Raw genomic sequence first — 15,368 nt, forward strand, 5'->3', positions numbered from 1 at the left:
GCATCTGTGTTGGTTCCATCTATGATCCACATAAGCAATGTTCCAGCCAAAAACCAGCAAAATCCCATTGAACAAAATTGAACGTCAATCCAATCTGACTTTGCACAGCCCTCAAATTGAACAACGATTGGTTTTGGGGGGGAGGGTTTGGGGATTTTGATGATCTGGGCATTGGAGAAGAGAGGCGAGGCAGAGGAGATCGATGTTCTTGGGGAGAGCGGAGGGGCCTTGGGGATGAGGGGTACTTGACGAACTGGGTACAAGCAGGGCAGCGAATGGTGTAAGGGAAGGGTTGGGGGAGGAGTTTGAGGCAGGTCTGGCAAGCGGAGTGGCCGCAGGCGAGGACGCGAGGGGTTGTGGAATCGCCGTCGTAGAGTTGCAGACACACCGGGCACTCCGGCGACTCCAACAGCTCCATGTCCGGCGTCTACTTTTGTTTGGTGTTGACTTTTTGCATTGGAGAAGAGAGTGTGTAGTAAGGAGGTCTTCGAAGAGTAAATTGGCCTATTAAAAATTAATAGGACTTGGAGGAGCAAATAATTTTATATAGGACTTAATGGATTATAAGTTTACAAAATGGGACTTGTATATAAATGCCCCTATATATATATATTATGATATTAGTTATAATTCATTATAATATTTGGTATGACAATATTTTGATTATGATCTAAAAACTCTTTAATTATATTTTATATTGTGTTTGATTATAACTTTTTTTTTTCTTTTTTTTTAATTATAACTCTCATAAAATTGAGTAATAACATTTATAACAATCAACCTCACAAATATTATAACTTACATACCACAACATTGCCCCACTTATTTAGCCCCCAAAAAGAAATTTAAAGCAAATTAAATAGTTAGATTTTATATTTTGACATTGTATTACTTTGGTTTTTATATTTATAGTTGTGTCAATTTTAATTTTTAATTTTTAATTAAGTGTCACTGTGGTCAAATTAACAACGCTGTTTAGAGTTTTTTTTATGAAAAATTATTACTAAGTTCATTAAGATTAACTCACTAAGTTAAATAAGTTTATAATTTTATCCTAAAAGTGTGTATTTTTCATTGAAAAGCATTAATTGTTGTAATTAATTAAATCAAATTGAGATAGATTATAAATTAAATGTCAAAATTGAGTTAAATAAAATTACAGAGACACATTACACAATAAAGCACATGAACGATTAATGTAATTTAGGTATATTGTAGGGTTTTTGTAATAAAAAAAAAAACTGAATCAATAATTAAAATGGTTCTTGGTAAAATTTTATAAAAAAAAAAAAAAAAAAAAAAAAATTCTTAATATGTGCTACTGAACTCAATATATCAAGTTATGAGGGAAAAATTATTTGCTTGCCCATCAGCGCCATTTGGTGATATTTAGAAAATGGAGTAAAAAGTGACAAATTCACTGGAAATTGTGAATTTATTAAATAAAATTAATTTAAAGCTCGATTAAATCTATCATAAATGAGTTGCATCTTGCAAATTTTATTAAAATTGAGTTTAAATTAGTTGCGTAACCCTCCACCTCACCACCACATCCCCCATTTCAATCCACTACTTATTGGGGGGGGGGGGGGGGGGGGGGGGGAAATGTAAAAAAACTGACCAAGTTCATTTTTCTTATCTAATTTTATTCAATTCACTTAAACCTGTTTATTCATAGGTAGATTCAAGATGTTATTTTATGCATAACTCATTTTGAGGTATCCAATCTAGTCCCTTTTTTTTTTTACCTCTAATCATATCAGACTAATTAACAATTACTATTTTTATATTTTTTAAACACCATCATAAATTGGTGGGCATCACTGCCTAATCAGTAAAAAATAAATGAGAGTAGTTACAAAAATATGAAAGGGCGCGAATTTTGTTCTTCTGTAAGTGAAATTATGAATTTATTTGCATCAAGGCACATTCGCTAATAGCACCGTTATTTTTGTAATTATTATCCCTTCTCTTATTTGTAATTTTTGACCATACATAAGATAATCTTATTTGACAAAAACAATTTTAATTGTAAGTTTATTCGTTTCTTTGTTTCAAGGAAACTGTGAATATTTAGATACGAATCCAACCTAAATTATGGTTGTGTAGAGGAGTTTATACTAACATTTCATATTTTGAGTATTCTTGATTTGCCACTTCGTTAACTATGTACGGGGATCGAGCGGTCTTTCTTACCCCCGAAGTGAACAAGAATTTAAAGTGGTTTAACCGCTTGAGCAGTCTTTCTTGTGCTCGAGTGACAAAATGAATCATCCAATATCTGTGTCTGCAATCTGAACTTTTGATAATTTTGTTTCACCGCTCAAACAGTGGATGTTGCGCTCGAATGGTTGACCAATATGTTTTGCACCGCCTTTACTCACACAGCTCGATCGGTGAAGTGTGTGCTCAGGCAGTTTTCACAGCTCTGTTTATTATAAAGTGCGTTGTTTGCTATTTTTAGGATTTAACCTATCCAGATTTTCAAAAATTAGTAAAATACAAAGTGCTCTATATTGGAGGGTGTTTTTACATTAATTTCATTAATGTATAGAAGGTGATCAATCAATCAACAAATTACATATTAATAACTATTAAGGGTTGATTTTGTTTGTTTATCTACCTAAAGAGAGAGGTGCTCTTTAGTGAATTTCAAAAAACTTGAGCCTGAGTCTTTGATGGATTCTAGAGTGGTTCATCATTGTGGATTCGACATCGGTGTTATGGATTCAGCGTTGGGTAAAGCAGTTCCGATGTGAAGACAGTAGTAGAAGAGACACATTAAGTTTAGTTCAATTCGAACGTAGATTCATTAGGTAATTGAGGGTACTCATGTGTAATTTTTTTGTGTCTTCTTAGGCTTCGTTTGGAAAAAATGGGTAGGGGGGGTTTTGGGCTATTTTAGCCACAAAAAGACAAAATAGATTTTTTAGCCCAAGAAGACTTCACATTTAACCCATAATCATTATATTATTTCTCTCACAAAAAGTCAAAAAAGTCAAAAAGTCTTTCCCAAACGAACCCTTAGTGAATTGTTTCACGGTTTTAGCCCATTATTTTTTAATCACAATTGGAGGTACTTCAATTATGATTTTTTTTCACGTTCAATAGTTATGTCAATTTGTCGTAAATAACTTGATTGAGATTAATATTTACTATTTTAAATTGAAATATAATTACAAATTAATATATAGAATGTTTTAAAAAAATTGGTAAAAAGTTAATTTTGTGACTTTGTAATTTTTTTAACAAAAAAATTGACTTTTTTTGTGAGCTTTTTTATGAAAACTTGATAAAAAGTTTAAAAAATTGACATTTTACCGAGTTCTCAAATTGCCCCATGGAAAGTATTTTATTTTATTTTATTTTATTTTATTGGAGTCCACCTTAGATTTAATATTTTTTATTTGACTAATTGCAATTAATGGGATCAAATCCGATGTGGTGATCCAGGGACTACCAAATAATATTTCAACTGTACGGTTCACGCTGGCCCACAACAACGTCAAGCGTTTGATAATCACTAACACCATCTGCGATTTAATTCAATTATATTTTCATCCCTACGGTTAATAGCTTCATTTCATAAATTTTTACTTATATAAAAATTAATAATTCTTAATAAAAAATAAAAAAAATTATATTAGAAAAAAGTAAAGTAATAAAAAGGAAAAAAATAAAAGAAGTAAAGTAAAATAAGAAGAGAGAGAGAATGAGTTTAATATTTTCATTCTATGTAAATAATTACAATGATAAAGGAATTAGTGTAATTTCTGAAACGTCAAAAAGTAATATCAGATGTTTTGTGAACATGGTGAAAAACTGATTTTTTTGTTTTTTTTTAACTTTTTTCACTATTTTATGTGAGAGATGATATGACGAAAAATAAATTAAAAATTAACTTTTAACTTTTAATTTTTAATTTTTAGCTCATATTTCCAAAATGGCCCTAAGTATTAAATCCAAACTCCAGGATGGTAAGTGTAATTTACCTTTATTGTTATTGTTATTTATTTTTTTAATCTTTTGAGTATCAACCACCAAACGTCTCTCACACTTTCAGTACATCATAAAATAAAAAATATATAAAAAAAAAAAATTAGTTTGTTTGATTTTGATTTTCAAAAAATAACTTTCGGAAAATTCTATTTTATTTTTATTTTTAGTGTTTTAATATTTTTAATGATTTTTTTAATATTTTAAGCAATTTGTTTTAATTTTTAGACACATCTAGAATAAATATACTTAAAAAGTATAATATTTGTGAAAAAAAATCTTTAAAAAATATCCTAAATACCAAAAAAATACAATAAAAAAAAATAAAAATTCAATATATTTTTCGTATTTTACTATTTAGATACATTTAAGTAAGGTGCATCTAAAAAAGTTAAAAAATTGCTTAAAATTTTAAAAATATTCACTAAAAATAATAAAATAAAAAACTCAATTTTTAGAAAATTGAATTTAAAAAACTAAAACTAAACACACTAAATACATTTTATGAGTTCGTTTGTAAAGTGGGTTGGCTTTTTGACTATTTTAACCTGTGGCTAAAAAGTCTTATTTGGGAAGAGAATTTTTCTTTTTATGAGTTCGTTTGGAAAGTGAGTTGGCTTTTTGACTTATTTAACAATTTTTGTGGGAGTTCCAATATCTGAACCTTAATTTCTTAATTTTTTTGATTTTTTTTTGGAAAAAAAAAAACTTAGTACTTATTAAATTTTTCCAAGTCTTTTTAACTTCTCCAATACACACACTCTTTTTAACTTTTTACATACCTATTGCAAACGATGAGTCTCCTTTTTGTTTTTTCTTTCTTGACTTCTCACTTCTACACTTTCAATTTCAGTGACCACGTATGCAAATAATAAGTCTTCTTTTTGTTTTCTCCTTCTTGACTTTTCCTTTTGTTTACTGTTTTAATATTATAGTTAAATAGCGCATAAAATTATTTGTGATTTGTCTATCGAATAAAAAATTATAATTTAATTTTTTTAATATGATTGAAATTAGATAAATATAAATCTTCACAAAGAGAAAAATGTGATTATAATTAGTTAAATGATTCTTCTTTTTTTTAAATATGATTGTAATTAATTTAATAGTTCTTTTTTTCATTTATTTATTTTATTATAGAAAAAATGTGATGTGATTGTAGCTTGTTCTATGATTCTTTTTTTTAATATGATTGTTGAGCACTTATTAAATTTTTCCAAGTTTTTTTAACTTCTCCAATACACATATTCTTTTTAACTTTTCATATACCTATTGCAAACAGTGAGTCTGCTTTTTGTTTTCTCCTTCTTGACTTCTCACTTCTACACTTTTAACTTCAGTGACCACGTATGCAAACAGTAAGTTTTCTTTTTATTTTTTCCTTCTTGACTTTTCCTTTTGTTTACTGTTCTAATATTTTAGTTAAATAGCGCATAAAAATATTTGTGATTTGTCTAGCGAATAAAAAATTATAATTTAATTTTTTTTATATGATTGAAATTAGATAAATATAAACCCTCACAAAGAGAAAAATGTGATTATAATTAATTAAATGATTCTTTTTTTTTAATGTGATTGAAATTAGTTTAATAGTTCTTTTTTTTCATTTATTTATTTTATTATGGGAAAAATGTGATATAATTGTAGTTTGTTCAATGACTTTTTTTTTTAATATGATTGTTATAGTTAGTTCAATATTTTTTTTTTATAATGTTATTTAATCCTTTTATTTACTATTTTAAATTTATTTTTAATATGATTGAAGTTAGATAAACAGAAACACTCACAAAGAAAAAAATGTGATTGTAATTAGTTCAATGGTTCTTTTTTTTTGTTAATATGATTGTTGTTAGTCAATGGTTCTTTTTTTCATTTATTTATTTTTTTTATTATGGGAAAAATGTGATATGATTATAGTTTGTTCAATGATTTTTTTTTTTAATGTGATTTAATCTTTTATTTACTATTTTAATGGTTTTTCTTTACAATTATTTATGAAAAAAATATGATTGTAGTTAAATAGTATAAAACTATTTGTGATTTGATATGATTTTTAAAGTATCAATTATTGATAATGATTAGATTGTATTTTGAAAACAAAAACGTAATTGATTTTTTTAACTCACTGAGTTTTTTGAAAAAAAATTATTATGTTTTTTTAACTATCAATTCACTTAATTTGTGATTTAATTTTTAACTCACTGTGTTTTTTGAAAAATAAAATAGATTGTACTCATTACGGTCACATAATGTACCAATTATTGATGATGATTAGATTGTATTTTGACCAAAAAAAATTATGATTGATCTTTTTAACTCACTATGTTTTTTGAAAAATAAATTATTTTGTTTTTTAATTATAAATTGACTTAATTTGTGATTGATTTTTTTAATTATTGATGATGATTAGATAGTATTAAAAAAATTGTGATTTGTATGATTGAAGTTATCTCCTTTATCTCCTTTTGTTTATAATTTTATTTTTTTAATATGATTGAAGTTAGATAAATATAAACACTCACTAAAAGAAAAATGTGATTGTAGTTTGTTCAATAGTTCTAAATAATCTTTTTTATTTACTATTTTAATGGTTATTTTTTTCAATTATTTTTTTTATTATTAGAAAAATGTCATTGTAGTTAGATAGCATTAAAAAAATTGTGATTTGTATGATTGAAGTTACCTTTTATTTATAATTTGATTTTTTTAATATGATTGAAGTTAACTCACAAAAAGAAAAATGTGATTATAGTTTGTTCAACGGCTATAAATAATATTTTTATTTACTATTTTAATGGTTCTTTTTTTTAAATATATTTTTTTTATTATGAGAAAAATATGATTGTAGTTAGATAGCATTAAAAAAATTATGATTTGTATGATTGAAGTTATCTCCTTTTGTTTATAATTTGATTTTTTTAATATGATTGAAATTAGATAAACATAAACACTTAAAAAAAGAAAAAATGTGATTGTGGTTTGTTCAATACTTCTAAATAATCTTTTTATTTACTATTTTAATGGTTCTTTTTTTCATTTTTTTTTTTATTATGAGAAAAATGTGATTGTAGTTAGATAGTATTAAAAAAATGTGATTTGTATGATTGAACTTATCTCCTTTTGTTTATAATTTGATTTTTTAATATGATTGAACTTAGATAAACATAAACACTCACAAAAAGAAAAATGTGATTGTAGTTTGTTCAATACTTCTAAATAATCTTTTTATTTACTATTTTAATGGTTCTTTTTTTCAATTATTTTTTTTATTATGAGAAAAATATGATTGTAGTTGGATAGCATTAAAAAAATTGCGATTTGTATGATTGAAGTTATCTCTTTTTGTTTATAATTTGATTTTTTTAATATGATTGAAGTAATATAAACATAAACACTCACAAAAAGAAAAATGTGATTGTAATTTGTTCAATGGTTCTAAATAATCTTTTTATTTACCATTTTAATGGTTCTTTTTTAAAAGTTTTTTTTTTATTATGAGAAAAATATGATTGTAGTTAGATAGCATTAAAAAAATTGTGATTTGTATGATTGAAGTTAGATAATTGTAATTTGTTCAATGGTTCTTTTTTTTAATGTAATTTAATCTTTTTATTTTCTGTAGGTAGATAGCATAAAATCCCATTTTGCTTAATATATAGTATCTATATATCTGTATTAAGAAAAAGGGGGTTTCTAACCCCAGCCTTGTGGGAGCTCTAATCTCCCAATCTTAATTTTTAAAATTTTTTATTTTAAAAAAAAATCTCAGCATTTTTTGATTTGGTCAAAATTTTCTAATCAACATTTATTAACTTTTTCTAATTCACGTGTCTTTCCACATGCCTACATTTATTGATTTGGTCAAAATTTCTGATCAGCATTTAAAATCCCATCATACAAATAATTATAGATACAGCTTGTACATAGTTACAGCAGTAACTTTTTTAATTTCTCTTATACACTATAATTAGTGATAAGATTATTAAATTATTTTCATAAAAAATCTTTAAAAACATAATTTATATATTAAAAAAATTTAAAATAAATAAAAAAATTTATAATTATCTCGTGCATAACTTGAATGATAGGCTAGTATTTTAGTCACACAAAACATTAATTTATATATATATATATATATATTCGTAAAATCTCAAGATATATGTAACACTTTGTCTCACGTACGTTAAATATTGTTAGAAAGGTGATCTCAAGGGAGACTGAAGAATAGAACTTTTCTTATTCTTTTTCACTACAAAAATTTTGCTTTTTTGCGACGGTAAATTATCGTCGCCAATATCCAAAACCCCGTCTCAAAAGATTTTTTGCGATGACAGTGGGGTTTTAGCGACGGTAATAGGGGGGTCGCAACAAAGGGGGTTGCTAAAGGCCTTTAGCGACGGTATGACCCCGTCGCAAAATATAAGCGACGGCAAAAGTGCCTTTTAGCGACGGTAAAATACTGTCGCTATTAATGTGTAGAATTTTGAATTTTTTGAGACGGCACTGTGTGCCGTGGCTAAAAAGGTTATTTGCGACGGTAAAAATACCGTCGCGAAAAGTTTTATTTGAGACCGAAAAGTGCCGTCACTAAAAATGGTTATTTGCGACGGTAAACATACCGTCGCTAAAAATAGTATTGGCGACAGTAAAGGATGCCGTCGCTAAAGTCCTGTTGTTTCAATTAACTAATAATGCCAATATCTTTGGCGACGGCTATGCTACCGTCGCAAAAAACCTTTTTTGAGACAGTATAATACCGTCTCAAATGAAAAAAAAAAAAAACTGCAACACCATTATTAAAAATATGAAAATTACCTGTATTAAATGAAAATAACTAAAAAAAAACCGATAATTATATAATAATATAAAAATTCCTGTATATAAATAAAAATTCATCCATAATTAAAGTATTCTTCCATTCATAACAACACATCATCAAAATTATCCCATCACATAATGCTGCATACTACATACATAATGTTCACAAATGTAAATAACGTAAATCAAAAATAAATGAATTCGTCATGATTCTTCCGCGGGTTACAAAAACAAAAGTTTGTCACAAACTTCACACGCCTGCATTCCACAAGAAGCAAACTGCTACTCAGGAAATATCTGAAAATAAAAAATAAAAATGATTAATGACAATATAATTATGTGTTAATATTTTAATTACAAAAAACATAAAAAATTAACTACTATATAATTACAAAGATAGTTAAGTAAATAATTTTGGCTAGATAGAAATCCAACCCTAACTCCCAAACCGGGAACCCGATTGGAGTTCCGTCTTCTCCCACAAGTCTCTCGTGCGTAGGCGGTTGTGTGTGCCAAGTTTCATGCCAATCCGATCCCGTTTGGTGATTTTGGGGCGCCAACATCTCGAATTCAAGTTTCTTAAGGAACTAGTTTGCCTAGACCGAAATATGGCTCTAACTCCCAAACCGGGAACCCGATTGGAGTCCCGTCTTCTTTCACAAGTCTCTCGTGCCTAGGCGGTCATGTGTGCCAAGTTTCGTGCTAAACGGACCCCTTTTGGTGATTTTGGGGCGTCAACACGTCGAATTCAAATTTCTTAAGGAACTAGTTTGCCTAGACCGAAATATGGCTCTAACTCCCTAACCAGGAACCCCATTGGAGTCCCGTTTTCTCCTACAAGTCTCTCGTGCCTAGGCGGTTGTGTGTGCCAAGTTTCGTGCCAATCCGACTCCGTTTGGTGATTTTGGGGCGTCAACACCTCGAATTCAAGTTTCTTAAGGAACTAGTTTGCTTAGACCGAAATATGGCTCTAACTCCCAAACCGGGAACCCCATTGGAGTCTTGTCTTCTCCCACAAGTCTCTTGTGCCTAGGCAGTCATGTGTGCCAAGTTTCGTGCCAATCCGATCCCGTTTGCTGATTTTGGGGCGTCAACACGTCGAATTCAAATTTCTTAAGGAATTAGTTTGCCTAGATCGAAATATGGCTCTAACTCCCAAACCAGGAACACGATTGGAGTCCTGTCTTCTCCCACAAGTCTCTCGTGCCTAGGCGGTCGTGTGTGCCAAGTTTTGTGCTAAACCGACCCCTTTTGGTGATTTTGGGGCGTCAACACCTTGAATTCAAGTTTCTTAAGGAACTAGTTTGCCTAGACCGAAATATGGCTCTAACTCTCAAACCGGGAACCCGATTGGAGTCCCGTCTTCTCCCACAAGTCTCTCGTGCCTAGGCGGTCGTGTGTGCCAAGTTTCGTGCCAATCCGACCCCGTTTGGTGATTTTGGGGCGTCAACACGTCGAATTCAAGTTTTTTAAGGAACTAGTTTGCCTAGACCGAAATATGGCTCTAATTCCCAAACCGGGAACCCCGTTGGAGTTCCGTCTTCTCCCACAAGTCTCTCGTGCCTAGGCGGTCATGTGTGCCAAGGTTCGTGCCAATCCGACCCCGTTTGGTGATTTTTGGGCGTCCACACCTCGAATTCAAGTTTCTTAAGGAACTAGTTTGCCTAAACTGAAATAGGGCTCTAACTCCTAAACCGGGAACCCCATTGGAGTCCCATCTTCTCCCACAAGTCTCTCGTGCCTAGGCGGTCGTGTGTGCCAAGCTTCGTGCTAAACCGACCCCTTTTGGTGATTTTGGGGCGTCAACACCTCGAATTCAAGTTTCTTAAGGAAATAGTTTGCCTAGACCGAAATATGGCTCTAACTCCCAAACCGGGAACCCGCTTGGAGTCCCATCTTCTCCCACAAGTCTCTCGTGCCTAGGCGGTCGTGTGTGCCACGTTTCGTGCTAATCCGACCCCGTTTGGTGATTTTGGGGCGTCAACACCTCGAATTCAAGTTTCTTAAGGAACTAGTTTGCCTAGACCAAAATATGGCTCTAACTCCCAAACCGGGAACTCCATTGGAGTCCCGTCTTTTCCCACATGTCTCTCGTGCCTAGGCGGTCATGTGTGCCAAGTTTCGTGCTAAACCGACCCCTTTTGGTGATTTTGGGGCATCAACACCTCGAATTCAAGTTTCTTAAGGAACTAGTTTGCCTAGAGTGAAATCCGTCTCTAACTCCTAATTCGAGAACCCGATTTGAGTCCCGTCTTCTCCCACAAGTCTCTTAGCTTACAATGCAAAGAATTCAAAGATACATTTTAGCTTAGAATGTAAAGATACATTTTATACCTGATTTTCTGGTGGTGGTGTATATGGATTCTCGTTTTCTACAGATTCCCTAAATGCCCGGTGGCCACTTAATGCATCAGGAGCCTATGATAGTCAATGCATAATGTGTTAATCATATTCGAATTTTATACATAATGTTGTGTGAAAATTTAACTATCAAACAATTTAATTTATATCAAACCTGTCTTTTGGGATCCACACTTGCCTCCTGTGACACAAAGGCCATCATCTCAGGTCTCAGCTGCTGTAAATGTGTCAAGAACTCTGCTCGCAGCTCCTCCCTCAACTCATCCCTTAGCTCCGCACGAACTTGCTGGGTGATCTGAACAATAGTCGATGGGTGGGGTGCTGACTGTGATGGCCCAGCACCATCTTTATACACTGCTGTCCGAGGCACATTTCTCCCGTATGTGCGACAATATCCATGATTGTCATGACTTATCAACTCATGGAAAATGGCATTCCTAGCCTCCAAAGTCCGACAATCTTCAGGTAGCCTAGAGAGTTGGCCATTAAACTCATCCTATGTTGAATAAGACATACAAGTATATGCCAAATTAAGATGGTTGACACACAAAAAATAAAAAATAAACTTTAAATACAATCAAAGGTGTTTGGAAACTACCAAGGTCTGGATAACCTCTGGGTCGTCTGCTCTACGTGTCATAAGCCAAACATTCATCTTATTAGTAGACTCCCCCTTATTGGTCATCTACATTTTTTTAGAAATATGAAAATTAGAATCCAAATAATTTGCAAACATACAATGTTTATTTATATACAAAAATAAAACAATATAAACCTTATGCCGTATCTGAGCGAAAGTAGTACGCCCTGTGGTATGAGCTATGCTGTGAGCTCGCCAATTTTTAGCGTTCCTAGTTGCAATTTTCTATAACAGGTTCAACAAATGTAAGTATATAAATATGATTTGTATGTTTACATATCATACATATAACTTATTTGTATACCTCAGCATCGGAAGTACGCCAATACTCCACAAGCTCTTCCCACTGGCTTGGCACAATGTGCAAAGGAACATCATCCTTCAAATTAGGATCTTCGCTTCTAGGCTTGAAATACTTACACTTAATCTTATTCTTGTGATCCTTCCATATGTTGTTACAGTTTTTCATGCAGATTAGCTTGTACTCCTCTGGACATATATTCAAATTGTCCTATAAAACACAATTTCAAAGTTTAAATAATAATAACACAATTTTGGAATTTAAATTTTTGGACAAAAATATAGTTTTACCTTCACATCCTTCCAGATAGCATCAACAATGTCATTAGGCACAGTGTTCCAGTCAAGAAAAGTAAGAGGAACAATGTTACCATTTCGCACAATAATGCCAAGTTGAGTAGTTAACTTAGACACGTTAGGCCCTATTGGACAATAATTTTCATCAAATTGTATGTCCAACTTTGTACCAGTACCTCACTCCATAATGCCCTTGGCACATCCTCTACCACGCCTACTCGAGGTTGATGAAGAACTAACATGACCTGCGAGATACAATAAGAATAAACAATATGCAATGATAATAAACAAATGCAAATTTAAATAATGTCAATACAAATCAATTTCTTATACCTGAGGGAGGCTGTGAAGAAGTCGAAGGGTCTGAAAAATACAATGAAAATAAACAAGTTATATGTAATGAGAACAAGTAAATATATATTTAAATAATTTTCATACAAATCAAAGCAAATTTATATACCTGCGGATGCCTTATAAGCCGATGACTCTAGCCGGGATGATAGCTGCTGCGGTGCCACTGATGGGGGTCGATGCGGTGGCACTAATGGCCCCTCTGATGGTGCTCGTTGTGATGCCTCCTCTAATGGTGGTGCCATTGATGGTGGACGCACCAATGGTAGGCGTGGAGGCTGAGTAGATGATAGCTGCTGTGGTGCCACTAATGGTGGTCGATGCGGTGGCACTAATGGTGCTCGCTGTGATGCCTCCCCTAATGGTGGTGCCACTAATAGTGGTCGCTGCGGTGGCTGGTCAGATAGTGGTGGCACTAATGGCCCTTCTGATGGTGGTCGATGTGATGCCTCCTCTGATGGTGGTGCCGCTGATGTCTTCTTATGTACCACATCGGACATCATATGCTGAGGATAATCAGGCTTCCTCTTCCTTCCCATAATAATTTGCAAGCAATATAACATTAATTGACATTAGAAACATAGACAATAGTTTGTTATCAACTATAATATGACATTAATTGAACTAATACAATTACAAAGACAAAGTAAATTAAGAAACTGATGATTAACTACAACCTTGGCCTTAATTGAATTACTGATGTTGATTAAATATCAGCCTATTTGAAGAACAAATCTTTCTCATCCTTGGTCATCGTGAATTGTGCCGGTGGTAAATAAGCTTTATTCGACCCTCTTAACTGCAAATGTAGGGGTTTTCTAATATTCATTTCTTGTAAATCACGCCGAGCATTAACACCATCCTTCGATTTTCCTGCAACCCCTAATATTGTCCATAACACATTGTCACAAACATTCTTCTCTATATGCATCACATCGAGGTTGTGTCTAATTAGATTATGCTCCCAATATGGCAGTTCATAGAAGATACTCTTTTTCTTCCAGCTATGGGTGCGATGTCCAGCTTTCTCCTTCTCTACTTGTCTCCTATGCCTCTCCTTAAGGTCATCCCTCTTGTATTGGGTTAAAATACCCGCAGATTCTAATTGTAGCGACATCTCAGTTCCAGACAACAATTTTGGTTTGAGTCTGACTTCCCGACTACCATCAAATGATACTTTATCCTTCCGAAATTTATGGCCAGTAGGTAAAAATCTACGATGACCCAAGTATGATTGTTTCCTACTATGCTTCAACCAACACGATGTAGTTTCCTTATTGCAACAAGGACATGCATATTCGCCTTTAGTGCTCCATCCTGACAAGTTTGCATATGCAGGAAAATCACTAATTGTCCACAGTAAAGCTGCATGCATTTGAAACATTTGATTTGTTGATGCATCAAATGTGGAGACACCGTCATTCCATAGTTCTTTCAACTCCTCAATCAACGGTTGCATATACACATCAATCTTGTCACCAGGTCCTTTCGGGCCGTCAATAAACACAGATAAAATTAGAAATGGTTGTTTCATGCACATCCATGACAGCAAGTTGTATGGAATGAGTACAACAGGCCAAGTGCTACGAACTATGTTCATCGTCCTAAATGGGTTAAAACCATCAGATGCTAAGCCAAGCCTTACACTTCGGCAATCATTACTAAAGTCAATATTTCGACGATCAAAATCTTTCCATGCAAGGGAGTCTGCAGGATGCCTAAAGACACCGTCATTAGTTCGTTCCTCTACATGCCATCTCATTAACTTAGCCGTCTTGGATGACATAAACAACCTCTGCAACCTTGGCTTTAAAGGAAAATACCTCATTTATTTTGCAGCTATTTGTTTGCCACCGTTGTGAGGACCATTTGAACCACCATCACCATTTGATTTCCATCTTGAACTGTTGCATATGACACATTTATCAAGATTGGCGTCCTCGTTTCAAAACAACAAACAACTGTTGGGACATGCATCCCACGTCTCATACGTGAAGCCCAAATCTATTATGACCTTTTGAGCTTTATAATATGAGTCCGGGAGTTTCACACCTAACGGGAACGCCTCGTTCAATAACTCAATCAACATGTCAACAGACTGGTCTGTCCACTGATTAAGCACCTTCAAATGTAGAAGTCGAATAATGAATGACAAAGATGTGAACTTCTGACAACCCAGATACAATTCACTTTGTGCATCTTGAAGAAGTTTGAAATACTTTGCAGTCTCTGCATTTGGACCGAGCTGGGGTTCAGATGCATGGGGATCAAGCCCTTGTGGTTCATTACGCTCAACACTTGTACCAGCATGTGGATTTCCCATAGCCCCTTGTATCATTCCAATCATATCATCCCCAATGTCTAAATTAGCTAATGTTTCATTCTCTCGATTACCATGCAGAGATACGTAAGATTCCCCATGATTAATCCAATGTTTGTATTTTTTTAAAAAACCATTCAAAATCAGATGCTTCCGTACACCCTCTCGTACAAGATGGTATCGATTCTCACACTTCCTACACGGACAACTGATCATCGAACCTTCAACCCTATTGGTGTAGGCAAACACAAGGAATTCATCAATCCCATTAATGTATTCGCTCGA

The 15,368-nt window shown here is 32.7% G+C and overlaps 1 long non-coding RNA gene across 1 annotated transcript; it reads right to left on the reverse strand.

The window, feature by feature from the left end:
* Positions 1-12,412: 12,412 nt before the first annotated feature.
* Positions 12,413-13,253, reverse strand: LOC145823518 (uncharacterized). The gene is made up of 3 exons (XR_014365801.1): positions 12,873-13,253; positions 12,746-12,775; positions 12,413-12,626 (listed from the first exon to the last, which is right to left on the reverse strand). It is a non-coding gene; the product is annotated as an uncharacterized LOC145823518 (long non-coding RNA).
* Between the last annotated feature and the right edge of the window lie 2,115 nt (positions 13,254-15,368).

The sequence above is a fragment of the Camellia sinensis genome, chromosome 4 (genome assembly GCF_055761805.1).
Source record: "Camellia sinensis isolate YWXY chromosome 4, ASM5576180v1, whole genome shotgun sequence".
Classification (NCBI taxonomy): Eukaryota; Viridiplantae; Streptophyta; class Magnoliopsida; order Ericales; family Theaceae; genus Camellia; species Camellia sinensis.